Source organism: Mustela nigripes, chromosome 13, assembly GCF_022355385.1.
Source record: "Mustela nigripes isolate SB6536 chromosome 13, MUSNIG.SB6536, whole genome shotgun sequence".
Taxonomy (NCBI): domain Eukaryota; kingdom Metazoa; phylum Chordata; class Mammalia; order Carnivora; family Mustelidae; genus Mustela; species Mustela nigripes.
This window is the reverse complement of record NC_081569.1, coordinates 85371185-85388153: the sequence shown is the minus strand read 5'-3', so window position 1 is coordinate 85388153 and position 16969 is coordinate 85371185. Positions and strand designations below refer to the sequence as shown.

General features: G+C 37.4%; 1 protein-coding gene across 1 annotated transcript in view; it reads left to right on the top strand.

The window, feature by feature from the left end:
- The window catches only part of SLC25A21 (solute carrier family 25 member 21), a 500058-nt gene that overhangs the window by 2552 nt on the left and 480537 nt on the right, over window positions 1–16969 (top strand). The window lies entirely within an intron of this gene.

Here is a 16969-nt window from a genome sequence, read left to right as displayed (position 1 = left end):
AAAATTTATTTTCAAACTTGGACTTTTTATAAAGGCCTATTATAAATTATGACTAGTTATCAGTATGTCATGGACTGCTTGCATCTCAGGAGTACCACAGGCAGCCAGATGTTTCAGTTACCGTCTGTACACTTTCCTAAAGATATTTCATTAATATGACAGTTAAGGCATTCATATCTTGTATGTGTCTACTTTTTTAGTTGTTTCCCCAGAGGGATGTTGAATTTTCACCAATTTACTCACCATTTGGCCAATTTCACAATGTTCAAGACTCTGCCAGCTGTTCCCAACTTAGTTGATTTAAAGTCCACAACCCTGATCAAAGAAAACTTAGCTGTCCCAACAGGACAATAAGGCTAATTGGTGAACATCCTACCCTATGACTAATGATTCAGAAACATCTGTAATTGTCTTGGATGATCATACTCTATTTTGGACACAGCTAAATTCAGGGGAGAAGTGTAGATCAAACTGTAATCCTGCTTACACTGTTTTGGATGATAAACATCTGGCACAAATATGTGTGATTCCATCATGTTCTTACAGTTGTAACTAATCTGAATGAAAATTAATACATTTCTAAGAGAGTAAACATAGTTTAGTTGATTTATATATTTTGTACTATGTAATTTTGATAAATGACAATAATTTATACTTACATCATAGTGTAGAAAAAGAGTCCTGTTTTCTTCTATTTGGATAATATCATTTCATAAAATTTTATATTTATCAGACTTTAATAAATGCATACTGATCATATTATATATACTAGGCCAAGGGCCAAAAAGAAATTAATATACAAGAGAGGTGAAATTTTAATAAATACAGAAAATGCATTTGAATCTCTAGGGCTGGGGTTCTGATGAGATAATGTCATCAAAAGCAACACCTCTATGTATGCATTATATAACCTTTTGAGGGTTAAGGTTAACAATGCATTCTGGTTTTCTTAAGGGGGAAGAAAAAAGCTGGGAAGGTTTATTGGAGAAGTACCATATCTTATGGAATTCAGGGTCTTGATGCTTTCCTGGAAGAGACTGCCATCAGGAGCTAGAGCGCTGAGGGGAACACAGGAAGTCAACTCTTGCCATCTCTTACCCTTCCTCACTTTGTCAAGGGGTTAAGCATTTCCAAGGCAGCAGAGTGGTGGTTAATAATAGGGTCAGGGGTAATACTAATAGTTGTTGGGACGGCTTGCCATACTTCCATAGATTTGCCTATTAAGGAGTAAATATGCCCAAATGGATTCAGGCAGTTAATTACTTATAAAGACAGGAAAAGCAAATCATTATGGTGTCAGTTCCCTGGGTCCCTTATTCCACGGATGACACCAAACTGAAGGGGCCTGATGATATATAGTATGAGTGGTGGGTCACTCTGGTGTTGGGAAAGCGCCTTAACCACAGCCAGTCTTACCCACTTACGCTGAAGGCTGCAGCTTTCCCTAAGTGCAAGTGTGGTGGCAAGCCTTGTATTCAACTGTCACTAGGGAGATGGACAAGAAATGGCCTTCTGACAGTCTTCGATGAGATAACGGGAGAAACCGCTTCTCAGCTCTTCCCCACCCATCTGCTTATCTTCCCTTAGGGCAGAGGAAATCACAGGGCATTCTGCCAAGAATCAGGTCAGACCATGGCTTACCCTTCCTGTAGGGTTATTTGGACATGTGCAAGGTTGTCAGCATGCTAGGCTGTGGAACTCTTTCCCTGTGCTCTTCCGGTGCCTTCGTTAGTCTTTTTTTCTTACAATTGACTGCTCTTTCCCATTCTCCCATCTACAGGACAGAGTGTGGTTCCTAACAGCTCTTGAATTTACATGCTCTTGACTTTCATTCTGCAGAGACAGTGAGGGACCGACTTGCTTTTTTTTTTTTTTTCCCCAGTGTTTGAGTAAAAGCATGGGAAAGACTAAATATAACCTAATTTTGGACATGGACCCACCTTTGCCACCAATCTGTTGTGCTGCCCATGCGGATGAGTGGGGCAGGAGTGGGCAGGGAGACTTCAGGGGAGATTTATCTTACAGAGAAACCAGACACATCATGAGATGGATAATAGATGTCTTTCATCACGATATACATCTGTCTTTCATTATAAGATGGTTTGTGATATTTGTATTTAAAAGACCAAAGAGATCAAATCACTGACAGTTGCTTGGACAGTATACATCTAAAGACTGGCCTTGAACTTGTAGCTGTAGGTAATATATAAAGTTATTTTTAACCAATGGCAATTTTGTTTTATAGTTTTATATAATACGAGCTGTGCTCAAGACAAGTCAATATGAATTGAAGTTTTACAGAGCAGGCTTCTAGACTGTATTTTCAGCTTCAGGTAATCACTTAAGATTCACGTGAAAGAATAGAACCCAATGATGAGAGAGCTTCAGGAAGATCAGCAAGGCCAAACACTGCAGAAGGGGTAAGGATGTGAATGAGAAGAGGCCATTGTATTACAACCTGAGTGCTCAAAGTATGGTCTGTGGATGAGCAGCTACAGGCACATGGTAGCACCTGGAAGCTTGCCTAAAAAGTAAGATCTCAGGCATCACTCCAGACCTACCATCTCAGAATCTGCATTATAGGAAGGACTCCCAGTCACTGGTCTGCTCTTTCCAGTTTTAGAAGCACTGCATTAGAAGACCTTTGAGGAAGAGAGATTTTATAGAGGGGAACCAGATTGGCAGAGGATTACAAGTTAAAGCATTCTTGGTTTTCATTGCTGACCAGAGAGAGAAGACTGAATTCTGTACACCTTATTATATGCTCCCAATTTAGCTGTCAGTCTTATTTTCCTCCTCTCCTACACATGCTATTCAGTTTCTGCTAAATAGATCTGTTCACTGTACTTGAATGTTACCTGTACCTTTGCACTTTACATCACAATGCCTGGGATGTCTTCCTCTTATTTTCTCTACCTATTGAAATCCTATCTATTTTCCAAGGTCTAACTTGAATATGATTTTCTGCATGAATGTTTCCCAATGTCCTCTACAGCCTTATCCAGCTTAACATTCTCATTAACATGTGAATGGCACAAGTAATCAAAATAACTAACATTTATTGAGTCAATACTAACTGGTAGACTCAGTTCTAAGTTTTACATGTATCAACATGTTTAATCCTCATCACAACTCCAGGATGAAGAAACTGATGCACAGAGGGCCTAATTAATTCACCATTGGTTGCATAAGCATGCAACCATTTCTGTAAGAAATCAGGATAGGGGAGGGATGAGAAAGATATTTTTTCCATCATCAGACATTTTTAGAATTTGGAGAGATCAATTCAAGTCTATCCCTTACTATTTCTTTATTTCTTAATAGTTTACATCCCTTAAAAGAGCTATTTTATCTACAAATACAATTCTTACAGACTTTCTGCTAAATAGTGTATTTCTCTTTCTAAATAATTTCAGGTGTATGGGTGCAAAATTAGCTTTTAGCCAAGAGAAAATTCTCAATCCATCTAGGGCCTAAATGTGCAGTTGGGCGTGTTACATACTGAAAAAGGGCTCTGGCCACTGGAGCAAGTGGGAGCTGAAATCTGATTCATAATCCATGTATCTTAGAGTTATAGATGAATCCTTTTGGGGGAGTAGGGACATCTTTTTCTTTTTAAAAAAGTTTACTTATTTTTAAATTTAAATTTGATTAATATATAATATACTAGTTTCAGAGGTAGAGTTCAGTGATTGATCAGTCTTATATAGTACCCAGTGCTCATTAAGTCACATGCCCTCCTTAATGTCTATCACCCAGTTACCCCCACCCCCAACCCCTCACCTCCAGGAACCCTCAGTTTGTTTTCCAAGATTAAGAGTCTCTTATGGTTTGTCTCCCTCTTTGATTTCATCAGTTTTATTTTTCCCTCCCTTCCCCTATGATCCTCTGTTTTGCTTCTTATTCCACATATGAGTGGGATCATATGATAATTGTCTTTCTCTGACTGACTTATTTCACTCAGCTTAATATCCTCTAGTTCCATCCATGTCATTGCAAATGGCAAGATTTCATATTTTTTGTTGGCTGAATAGTATTCCATTGTATACACACATACCACATCTTCTTTATTCATTTATCTGACGATGGACATCTGGGCTCTTTGTATAGTTTGGCTATTGCAGACATTGCGGCTATAAACATTGGGGAGCAGGTACCCCTTCTGATCACTACATTTTTATCTTTGGGATAAATACCCAGCAGTGCAGTTGCTGGGTTGCAGGGTAGCTCTGTTTCCAACTTTTTGAGGAACCTCCATCTGTTTTCCAGAGGGGTTGTACCAGCTGGCATTTTCCCCACAGTGTAAGAAGGTTCCCCTTTTTTTTTTGCATCCTTGTCAATATCTGTTGTTTCCTGACTTGTTAATTTTAGCCATTCTGATTGGTGTGAGATGGTATCTCATTGTGGTTTTGATTTGCATTTCTCTTGATGCTGAGTAATGTTGAACATTTTTTTCGTGTGTCTGTTGATCTTTTTGTAGGTCTTCTTTGGAGAAATATCTGTTCATGTCTTCTGCCCATTTCTTGATCTGATTATTTGTTCTTTGGATGTTGAGTTTGATCAGTTCTTTATAGATCTTGGATACTAGCCCTTTATCTGATAAATACCTTGTCCCATCTGCAAATACCTTCTTCCATTCTGTGGGTTGTCTTTTGGTTTTGTTGACTGTTTCCTTTGCTGTGCAAAATCTTTTTATCTTGATGATGTCCCAGTAGTTCATTTTTGTCTTTGTTTCCCTTACCTTTGGAGACATGTCTAGCAAGAAGTTGCTGCAGTTCTCCTCTAGGATTTTGATGGATTCCTGTCTCATTTAGGTCTTATATGCATTTTGAATCTATTTTTGTGTGTAGTGTAAGGAGTGGTCCAGTTTCATTCTTCTTCACATGACCATCCAATTTTTCCAACACCATTTGTTGAAGAGATTGTCTCTTGTCCATTGGAAATTCTTTCTTCTTTTGTCAAAGATTAGTTCACCATAGAGCTGAAGGTCCATTTCTGGGTTTTCTATTCTATTCCATTGATCTATGTGTCTGTTTTTGTGCCAGTACCATATCATCTTGATGATGACAGCTTTGTAATAGAGCTTGAAGTCTGGAATTGGTTTTGGTTTTCTTTTTCAACATTCCCCTGGCTATTTGGGGTCTTTTCTGTTTCCATACACATTTTAGGATTATTTGTTCCAGCTCTGTGAACAAAGTTGATGGTATTTTGATAAGGATTTTACTTGAATGTACAGATTGCTCTAGGTAGCAAAGACATTTTAGTAATATTTGTTCTTTGTGTTGTGATGGGCACTGGGTATTATACACAATTAATGAATCATTGAACACTACATCAAAAACTAATACATAGTATATGTTGGCTAATTTAAGAATATAATTGGAAAAAAAACCCATGAATATTTGTTCTTCTAACCCACGAACTTTTTTTTTTTTTTCATTTCTTTGTGTCTTCCTCAATTTTTTTCATGAGTGTTCTGTAATTTTCTGAGTACAGCTCCTTTGCCTCTTTGGTTATGTTTACTCCTAGATATCTTATGGGTTTTGGCACAATTGTAAATGGGATCGATTCCTTCATTTCTTTTTCTTCTATCTCATTGTTAGTGTATAGAAATGCAACTGATTTCTGTGCATTAATTTTATATCCTTTCACTTTGCTGAATTCCTGTATGAGTTCTAGCAATTTTGGGGTAGAGTCTTTTGGGTTTTCCACATAGTATCATGTCATCTGGGAAGAATGAGAATTTGACTTCTTCTTTGCCCCTTTTATTTATTTATTTGTTGTTGTTGTCTGATTGCTGAGGCTAGGACTTCTAGTACTGTGTTGAACAGCAGTGGTGATTGTGGACATTCCTGCCATGTTCCTCACCTTAGGGAAAAAGCTCTCAGTTTTTCCTCATTGGGAATGATATTTGCTGTGGGCTTTTCCTATATGGCTTTTATATTGAGTTATGTTCCCTCTATGCCTACACTGGTGAGAGTTTTAATGAGGAAAGGATGCTCTACTTTGTCAAAGGCTTTTCCTGCATCTGTTGAGAGGATCAGATGGTGCTGAGACATCTTTTTCTGTTTCTCACAATGACCAAAGGGATTGGTAGCAACCTGACAGCCATACTGATAGACTGCCCCCACAAAACTCGCTAGAGTTCCAAGGTCTCACAGGCCTCAGTATTTTACGTCATTACCTGTCTGCTCACCAGTAGGGCTCCAGGAAGTTTCCCTTCTATGAACATCTCTTCCTTGGAGTCAGGAACTTAGCTTTACCTCAGATCTTCCCATTCTTCCTAATAACCAGTTTGGATTCTTCCATGTGTTTCCAAAGCTCATGGGGTTCTTATTTCCCAAGTCATGTAGAAGTCTTTAAGATTCACTCAGATGAGTATTCTCTCCAACTTCTCAATGGGCTTTTGCCTCTAACTTCAGAGTTTTCCAGAGTCTCTGGCAGGTCCTCTTGGATCCCTGAGAGACCTTCTCTCACCAGAGCCTGTCAGGGTCCCTCCTGAGGCCTTGCATAGGCCTTGTCCACACTGAATTCCCTTGCACAGTGGTGTCTCTAAGACCCTTCCTGTCCTGTCTCCCTGAATCTCATACTTATATTCCCAGAAGTCTTCTGGTGCCACTAGGAGAACTTCCTAGAGCATTTCCCCTCCTTATATCTTTTACATGATCACCGTTCACGCAGGACACCGATTTAGACACAGTTGCAGTACTTTGTGCAGTTTGTCTCATTAATCACCTTTGAGGGATCAAATGAGAAAATGGAATGAAAAATGCTTTTTAAGGGGTACCTGGGTGGCACAGTGGGTTAAAGCCTCTGCCTTCAGCTCAGGTCATGATCCCAGGGTCCTGGGATTGAGCCCCACTTTGGGCTCTCTGCTCAGCAGGGAGCCTGCTTCCCTTCCTCTCCCTCTGCCTGTGTCTCTGCTGACTTGTGATCTCTGTCTTTCAAATAAATAAATAAAATATTAAAAAAAAAAGAAAAACCCTTTTTAAGGGGAAAGAAACCTGGGATTCATGGATAGGTTTCTGGGAAATTGACTATTGAAAGTATATGTAAAAAGCACATTATACTTGGGGCGCCTGGGTGGCTCAGTGGGTTAAGCCGCTGCCTTCGGCTCAGGTCATGATCTCAGGGTCCTGGGATCGAGTCCTGCATCGGGCTCTCTGCTCAGCAGGGAGCCTGCTTCCCTCTCTCTCTCTGCCTGTCTCTCTGACTACTTGTGATTTCTCTCTGTCAAATAAACAAATAAATAAATCTTAAAAAAAAAAAAAGCACATTATACTTCTGAAAGAGAGTCAAGACTTTCAACCTAAAAAGTTAACTAAAATGGTACTGGATAATTTCAAGTCTTTTTAAAACTCTTGATCTTTTGATCTTATATATCGTAATGTATCTTCATTTTTATAAGATTTCTACCTTTTTTTTTTTTTTTTTTTTGCTTTAACCCATCATAGTTAAAATACAGTTAAAAGAAGTACTTTAACAGTATACCAGTAGTCCTCTGGACTTTAATTTGAGCTAAGTAATAAAAGGGTCAATGCATGGGAGGTAATCAAGGTTAAAATTTTGATCAAGGAAAAGGCTTTTTCAGAATGGGTGCTAAGGAGACACACATGTGATTTGGATAAATGGCTCCTTTGGAACTTCAGGATTTGGGAAACTGCAATTGTTTGATAATAAGTAGCAGGTTGTAATCAAACAGGTGAACCTTTATGACACATCAAAGGGAGGCTGGAACCCATTATCTGGGTAATTAGGGCAGAAAAATTCCCCTTATTTCAACCACATAGGAGGAAGCAACTCTACTGGTCAAAGTAATTATAAAATAGCTTTAAGGGATGCATTTTAATTAAAATATAGTCTTGTCTCTTTAAAATTTTAATTTAAACTTGATTTAATTAACATACTGTATTATTAGTTTCAGAGATAAAGCTTAGTGATTCATCAGTTGCTTGTAACACCCAGTGCTCATTACATCATGTGCCCTCCTTAATGTCCATCACCCAGTTACCCCATCTCCTCACTCCCCTCCCCTCCAACAACCTTCAGTTTGTTTCCTGTAGTTCAGAGTCTCTTATAACTTGCCTCCTCTATTTTCATCTTGTTTTATTTTTTTCTTCCCTTCCCCTATGTTCATCGGTTTTGTTTCTTAAATTCCACATATGAGTGAGATTGCATGGCATTTGTCTTTCTCTGGTTGTTTCACTTAGCATGATACCCCCTAGTTCCATCCATGTCATTGCAAATGGCAAGATTTCATTCTTTTTGATGGTCAAGTAATATTCCTGTGTGTGTGTGTGTGCGCGCACATGTGTGTGTACAGCACATGTTCTTTATTCATTCATCCATCAGTGGACATCTAGGCTCTTTCCATAGTTTGGCCATTGTGGACATTGCTGCTATAAACAATGGGGAGCAGGTGCTCCTTCAAATTACTATGTTTGTATCCTTTGGATAAATACCTAGTAGGGGAATTCCTGGGTTGTAGGATAGCTCAATCTTGTCTCTCTTAAAGAAAATCTAGTTCTTGGGGCTCCTGGGTGGCTGAGTCTGCTTTGGCTCTGCCTTTGGCTCAGGTCATGATCCCAGGCTTCTGGGATTGAGCCCTGCATTGGGCTCCCTGCTCAGCGGGAAGCTTGCTTCTCCCTCTCCACTGTCCCTGCTTGTATTCCCTCTTCCACTGTGTCTCTGTCAAATAAATAAATAAAATATTAAAAAAAAAAAACGACAAAAAAAGAAATTCCAGTTCTCAAAAATGTGAATTTAAGAACAAAATATGAATTGCATAATCATATTTCAAAGGATTTCTTATTTTACTGTCCTTCAGTGAAAGACATTTTAAAAGCATTAAGTATAATATGTGGCACACAATTCAGTTGACATAAAAACATGATCAACATTAACAGTACATTTTAGGAACACTTTGTTAAACCAGCATTGCCTCATCTCCTTTGTCTGTGCACTGCCTTCCCCTCTCAGTCTTGACTATAGCATTTCAGAGCACTGAGAAACTGGTGTTTTAGGTAGAGCATAGTAGATGCTCAGGAATGGATGTTGACTGTATTAATGAATAAATATCAGAAGCATAAGCCACAGAATATAGTCTCCAAGTCCTACTCTGAAGAGAGAAGAGTATGCTGAGGTTCAAGTCATCAGATAATGAATATTTGCCACAGTACTTAACTTTAACAGTATTTTCTTGTACTGTAACCATTTGGTAAATGAAGTGAAAAGATTATCCTCAGGTCTAAAATGTGTGGCACCTTATGAGTGAGAGGTCTATGATGATTTTTTAAATTTGTGTATCACCTTTTGTTCCAGGACCTCAAAATGAAAAGAGGTACACAAATCATTTCAAACATCTTTATGATTTAAGTAGGTGGTATCTTACAATGGCAATAAATGAAACCAGGTCAAGGAACGTCTAGGAGATTTTTTTTTTTAAAGATTTCATTTATTTATTTGACAGAGAGAGAGGTTACAAGTAGGCAGACAGAGATAGAGAGGGGAAGCAGGCTCCCTGCTGAGCACAGAGCCCGAAGTGGGCCTCGATCCCAGGACCCTGAGATCATGACCTGAGCTGAAGGCAGAGGCTTAGCCCACTGAGCCACCCAGGTGCCCTAGGAGATTCTTAATTGCTCTAGATTTTAACTGATTTTTCTTACCATTTTTTTTCTTTTGGTTTTAAATTATTATGTTTGTGTCACTTATTTCCAAACTTTGATGTGATGATGTCTTACACACATTCTAAGTATTCTATTAGATCTGTATCTTTTGATCCCTTGTATCAGTTTGCAAGGGCTATCTGAACAATGTACCACAAACTGGATGGCTTAAAAAAACAGTAATTTATTGTCTCACAGTACTGGTGGTTCGGAGTCTGAAATCAAAGTGTGGGTAGGGCTGGTTCCTTCTGGAGACAGCAAAGGAGAATTTGGCCCATGCCTGTCTCAGTTTCTGGCAGTTGCTGACCATCACTGTGTTCTTTCCCTGTCATCACATGGCTTTCTTCCCGTCTGTCTCTGTGTCTGTCCAATTTTCCCTCTTTTTATAAGGATATCATTGGATTAGGTCCCACTTCAATCTGGTATGACCTCACCTTCACTTGATTACATCTCTAAAGATCCTATTTCTAAATAAGATCACATACCAGAGTTTAGAACTTTTTTTGGGGGGAGGGCACAGTTTAACCCAGAACAGGCATTTGATTGTATTTTTTTCTTTATATTGTGGTTCTTAAGTTTGTGTTCCATATCTCAAGCTATTGTCCTATGTTTCCCTGCCTTTCATTGTCAACTGTGAAAAATTGTTCACTCAGTTTCCAACTTACCGTAATTGGCATATCTGTCTTTACCTTTCTGCTCAAACTGTTAACTACCGGTTTTCATTCTTAATTTTGCCTAACCTTTGTAAAATTTCACATTCCCTCACCAGTGTTTCTCTTTAAAATTGTCTCTACTGTTGATTGTTACTCTCCTCTTCATATCCAATCACTTCTTTACCATTTCTTTTGCGGGTTCCGCTTCTTTCCCTTTCCTCAAAAATTGGCCTTCTGCAGGGTTCTAAGTTCTCTGCTGCACACACTCTTACCTCCTGGAGCAAGCCCATCTACTCTCTGGCTTCAATATTATCAATTAGCATGTAACTCCCGAATCTGTATTATCAACTTCTCTGTGTCCTACAGATTCAGATCTCTAACTTATACAGTAGAAATAACATGGGAAAAAGAGTTTGCTGATTTTTAGTGATTTTCAAAGGTAATGTTTCGGAGGTAAAATTTGAAACTAGTATCAGACCATCAAATACCACTTTTTCTTTGTTGTCTCATCTTTATTTTGAGTTGCCTTTCTCATTCATTCTTTTTGTGAACTTAGCAAGTTACAAGTCACTCTCTCTGGGTGTTTGTTTGGGTTTAGATGGATCCTCCTTAATTATCTAGTCAATAATTAAGATCAGACAAATAGGAAGCATTAAGATAAATCTTAAGTACTCACATTAATTGAATGATTACTATGTATAAAGCATCTTCCTTTGCTTACCTTATTGACAATAATTTGTAATTTCTTGAGGATGAGGGAAGTGAAGTTCAGAGAAATTAAGGAACTTGCTCAAGGCCACTAACAGAACATGAACTCAAACTCTGTCTTCTTTGCTTTCAGAATTTTTACTCCTCCCCACTATCCTACCCCGCCTCCTACTGTGCAAAGAAATCAGGCTAGCAGCCCCATGCAAGGTATTGTCTTCACAAGACCTCTTTTCCTTCAGGCTGGTTTAAATATTGCAGCTGCTCTGGAAACTCGCACATTGATGAACTAGCAAGGTCTACCTTTGGTGTAACCAGCCATTTCTTATTTTTGCCAGACCTCTAAATGCCAGCCATAGTACAAGTATAAAATTCTCCATATCACCCATCAGGGGACTCTGTCAGCATTGACAGAGCTACCTCTTTCCTGTCGTTCCATACAGGCGATTGATTAGGAGTGAGTTGAGCCCCAAACCTTGGGTAATTGTTAAATAAGCCTTATACATAGGTAAGATACTGGAATGACTCACTGGAGTGAGAGCAACCCCAGAGTAGACTGGGTGAGCCTGGCTGTGAAAAAAGGGAATTTGGGGTGCCTGGGTGGCTCAGTGGCTTAAGCATCTGTGTTCAGCTCAGGTCGTGATCTCAGGGTCCTGGAATTGAGCCCCCACATCGGGCTCTCTGCTCAGTGGGGAGCCTGCTTACCCCTCCTCTGCCTACTTGTGATCTTTCTCTCTCTGTGTCAAAAATAAATAAATAAAATCTTTTAAAAAAAAGATGGAATTTAAGTTGCATGAAATAGGTTTGTTTTGAGCTTTTTCATTTGCACAAATTTGGTAGCTTTAGGTGAGACCCAGGGTGAATTTAGTTGAATGTCTAATCTAGACATTCTAGAATGTAAAATCTAGAATGAGCTATTATGGGGGGAAATATAACTTTGGAGAAATAATAATTTATGTTTCAGTAGAATTGAATGACACCTAAAATAGAATTAAGCTCAAAAGTTTTACATTGTGAAAAGGAGAGAGAGTTAGAGACAGAGAGAAGAAATGCCAATGAGCTAATATTTCTTGAAAAAGTATCAATATTTATGGATCATCAAATGTGCCAAAATTAGATTAATACAGTTACAGGAAGTATTATTTTTGTTCTTGTTGATATGGCTGCTGTTGTTATTACTATCTGGAGAATGATTGTAGAGGTAAGTTAAAATACTCTGGAATAAATTATAGGTACCTCTCCAGAGATTCAATAAGGAGCAAAGTTATTTTGGAGCTTCCTTCTAGGGCAGTGCATTTGGTTGGCTACGACATCACGGAGGACAGTCACATTTGAATAGAAGAACACCATTCTGTCCGTGTGCAGACCTATAGATGGCACTGTCTTCCTATAATTTTGATGATTTGCTTTAAAAAAAACCCACGATTTCTGCAGACAGAATTATATGTAGAAGTGTGTTAGCTTCGAATTAGAGCCTACCATTATAAACACTTGGAACAGGTGCCTGGCATAGATCAGAAAGAATTATACATTTGAAAAATGTAGATGACTGGACTTTGGAATTAGTTTTTCTATTTAAGTATGATTATTAACTATGTATGGAAAAATAAGTTTATATAAGTAAGAGAGGTGGGAGCAACTATTTTTGTTGCTATAATATTTATTTTCTCTGTGGTGGGTGGTCTTATTTTTTGAATTTAGAGTTTTGGATCAAACAAAAATTTTTGATAAGTTTAACATAAATGTCATTCATTCCTTTTAGGTCTTGGAGATTACCTTGTGGAAATAAAACTCCTTGATTCCGTAACTTTTTTCTCTAAATTGTCAGGGTTAGACTGCGTATACACTAATAGTAAATTATACACTTCTGTGAGCAAAATCTAGAGTGCCAAATGAATAGTTCTTTTTATTTATCTATCTGGGGCAGCCACTCAGAATGCCATTTCTTGTTTTAATATGGGTTTTAAAATAAGAAAGTGAGGGAAGTGTATAAAGAAAGTATTTTCTTAAGTTCCAGACAGATTTTTTTTTTTTTTAGGTTAATACATACTGTGTGTGGAATTAATGGAAATACCCCAAGTCCTTGCTATTGTAAATGAACTTCTAACCACAAGATGGCAGCGTAACTTGCCCATGTTTTTAAAAATATTTTTTAGAAAAATGGTTAGTAGATTAAACACATTATTTCTTTCTCTGTTAATGAGAAATGTATACAGCTATGAAACTTTAAGAAAATTATAAAGAAAATGAGTACTGAGAATACTTAATACAGGAAGTACTATAGACCCCTTAGTGATTTATTTTGATTAGCAGGGGCTTTTTTAGTTGAGCTTAAAAAACATTTATTTCATATTCTTTTAAGATGGAAGTAGGAATGTGATCATATCAGAATTGGAAAGCATGTCAGCCACTTTCTTTTACAGAGCATTATAATCTCATGTTTGTCTGATCGAGAGTCAAGGAAGGATAAGACTTTCTGTTTCCTTCATGTTTTTGTAAAGATCTGCATTGTCCTGTACCTTCTATTCTTTGGAGCACACAAATGCTAGAGGTTAGAAGGTCAACAGAGAAGCTAAAAAGGGAAAGAAAAGAATAATAGAGACACTGGCATATAAATTATATGGAAAGAAGACAGGGATGATGATGTTTATGTGACCTTTGCTAGATTTATGTAATTGTATACTTTAAAAGTGTATCATCTGTCCATTCAATAGGGGTCTTTAAATAGGCATTACCTACTATTGTTTGTACTTACAATGTTTTCGTTAATATGCTTACATATTAGGTGGTATTATGTTTTACTCTACATGGATGCTTTTCACAATTTAGTTTTCTTTTGTGTAATTAATTTAAAAGATTACACTGGATTTAATTCTTGTTTTTTAAGTCTTGCAAAGAGTGAGCCTCTTTTAGGTAGAGACCAAGTCTTATTTATTTTATGTCTCCAGGGCTTGCATAGTGCTTAGAATATATCTACTCATTAAGTCTATTTTTATTCAAATTGCATTTGCCACAGAGTGATACAATTCTTTTGAGACATATTTTGCTGATGTGCCTCTCTCTGATCAGCCTAAATGTGGCAGAGACAGGGAAAACATCTTTTATTTTAGAAGCCAAGTGCTTTGAACTCATTTGTAACATCTTATTTTGGTGATAGTGGAGGGAGTGTTCCTTGTAGGAGTGATAGTTTCTCAGAGCTCCACTGAAAATAAAACTTTCATTTTCTGACTTAAGGTATACAGAAATGCTAAACAGTATGATTTGCTTCCTATAATAGAATATTTGATATATAATCAATATAAGATGCACAGTTTCTTCTTGTAAGCAGCAATACACAGAAATGTTTTATAAATTCAAAAAGGCGGTCTCTTACTCTTCTTTATTCATGTAAGTTAGAAATAGATGGTAAGTTTTTTTTGCGGGTAAGTTAAAATTTAAGAAAGATGACTTACCCTTACCATGTATAGGAAAAACATACAAGACAAATATAGAAAAAGTGCAGTTACCATGTATGGGAAAAAATATCATTTCATATAATGCCTAAATGTATAGGTCATGTTCCAAAAATCTGTAATTTTAGGTTAGTTGTTTGCAATCAGAGTGCATTTCCCCCAGAACAGTATTCTGTAATTTGTGGGTGAGCCACAAAAATCTGTTTTTAACCCCTAATAAGTGTGAAATACCACTAATAGCCCTGAATGCTGGGACATTTAGGACTCTTATGCCCAAATATAGGGTCCTGTGCCCTTCTGAGTTTAGCTTCCCTGCAGGTTTCAAGGGCTGTAAGTAGTGGGGAAATAAGAATGAGACGCTCATATGTGGAGACAGCTTAGTAGCTTCTCCTTGGCAGTGAGCCAAGAGGGGGCAGTACCAGCAGGACCAGCAGTGCCATTTGAGTGGGGCCACACATTCACAGAAGACCTCCTAACTTAAACTTTTGACATTTCTTTCAAATAAAGCTAGACATAAAGTCAGTGCCTTTATCATTGCAATTGTGTGTGTTAAAGCATGAGTAAGTGATATGTAAGCATTTAAAATAAGCTACATTTTAATAACTGTCCGTTGGCATTTCTTTACTTTTTAATATATCAAGTCTCATGTCTGTTTCAACTTCTGAGAGACTCTCATCCTGAGGAGGGAAGAGTGTAATGGATTCTAGAGTTCTTACTCCAATTGTTCCTGGTACATAGTTGTGTAATAACTAGATAGATGATTGGATGGATGGATGTTGAATAGTCAGACAGTGGAAGAGGAGCACAGAGGAAGTGTGTAATAAAGGAAGCATCAAGGTTGGAGTAGATGGGGGTCACAGCGGTTATTGGTATATATAGGTTTTTAGCAAATTAAAACTTTCTACAATGGAAACTATCTGTATTTTTTGTTATGATTTGTGCAGTTTATATAAATTTAGGTATTCTTCCATTTGAACATACATGAGGGCAGTAACACTTTTAATGTATGTTTTATTAACATTGCAGAACTGAGAAAATAGCCATATACCAATACCAATACACTTTTTAAGAAAACTTAGATCTATCATTGTTATGAGTCAATAAAATACAAACACTATTTAAATGTAAGAATGCATATTAATTGTTAACTAAAGCAGAGGTATAATAGGGACAGATATTAAAACATGCTGTTGTTTCTATCAGTTGGTGACAAGCTCCTTGAGGATAAGAATCCTAGTCTGTTTGGTACCTGGCTATATCCGTTAGTGCCTAAAACAGAAAATGGCACAGGTTAGGTACTGAATAAACATTTGTTGAATGAGTAGATGACTGATTGAATGTTAAGTTTGTTTTGGTTCCCAATTTTGAATGTTAATTAATTTTTAAAATTCTAAACCTTTCAGCAAGATACTAGAGCACATATTGCTCTCTAAATTATTTGAAGGAGTTGGTGCAATTTCCTCTTCATACCAATACATGTCATTTGTAGTGTTCACCTGTCACCAAATTCAAACATGACCCCAGGAACCGTACACTGTCTCAGATACATTATTCAATTTTATTCCTAATAGTGGCAAAGGAAGAAAAGGGAAATCCAAAGAGTCCTACTTGTCCTGCCCTGATTGCCCTGAGAAGGAGTCAATCTTGGAGGGACTGTAATCCTACGTAGTCTAAAAACCATTGATTGTGCAAACCTGGGTCTTGACTGTGCATGGATGTAGACCCGTTTCTCCCTAATACCTGCATTTTCAGGAATGGTTATGAGAAGCATATATAGACTATTTGATTGTTGAGTTGCTTACTGCTTGGGGGTAGGTTTATTTTCCCAAGCTCAAAGTCCATTGTGCTGGTTGTAGTTTTTTCCAGTCATTTATCATATATATACACATACATATATTTCATGAAATATGTATGTATATGAATATGATTTCATATGAAAACATTGATCTAACATAATGTTTGTTCTCAGATCTTTGTTTTGGAATTAAATAGTTACATAGATGGCAAAGTACTTTTGAGTGCACTGTGGGAGCTAAGCAATGAAATACTCACAATTGAGATCCCTCAAGAAGACAATGGAACTTCTCATGGAAAGGCATCCATGCTTTGATAGTGAACTTTGCCTTATCAAGCAAGTAGAGGTAATATAGGGAGGTGGCATCCTGTAGGGATTCTGATGCTTTACTGACTGGCATTAGATCCCAGCTTTGATATTCACTAGATGTGTTACTTTGGGCAGGCAGCTTAACATTTCTGTGGTTTATCCATAGGTTACATTGCAATCTACTTCATGAGGTCATTAGAAGGATCAGATGGGTTAATGCATGTAAAGGCTTACCATTGTGGCTAGTACTTAATAAGCACTCAGTAAATGTTAGTTACTAACAGAGAGGGAAAATGTGAAAGTATTTGGGCATATCATTAACATGATCTTATTTTTTACCAGAAATTTTAATTTTTTATTCCCAAAATGAAATCATTAGGTTTCATTTTC